This window comes from Panthera uncia, chromosome X (genome assembly GCF_023721935.1).
Source record: "Panthera uncia isolate 11264 chromosome X, Puncia_PCG_1.0, whole genome shotgun sequence".
Taxonomy (NCBI): Eukaryota; Metazoa; Chordata; class Mammalia; order Carnivora; family Felidae; genus Panthera; species Panthera uncia.
The window spans coordinates 30863636-30863839 of NC_064817.1; positions in this window are offsets into that span (position 1 = coordinate 30863636).

The window sequence follows — 204 nt, forward strand, 5'->3', positions numbered from 1 at the left end:
TGAGAGTGGACATCCCTGTCTTGTTCCTGACCTTAGGGGGAAAGCTCTCAGTTTTTCCCCATTGAGGATGAAATTAGCATTGGATCTTTCATATATGGCTTCTATGATCTTGAGGTATGATCCTTCTATCCCTACTTTCTTGAGGGTTTTTATCAAGAAAGGATGCTGTATTTTGTCAAATGATTTCTCTGCATCTATTGAGAG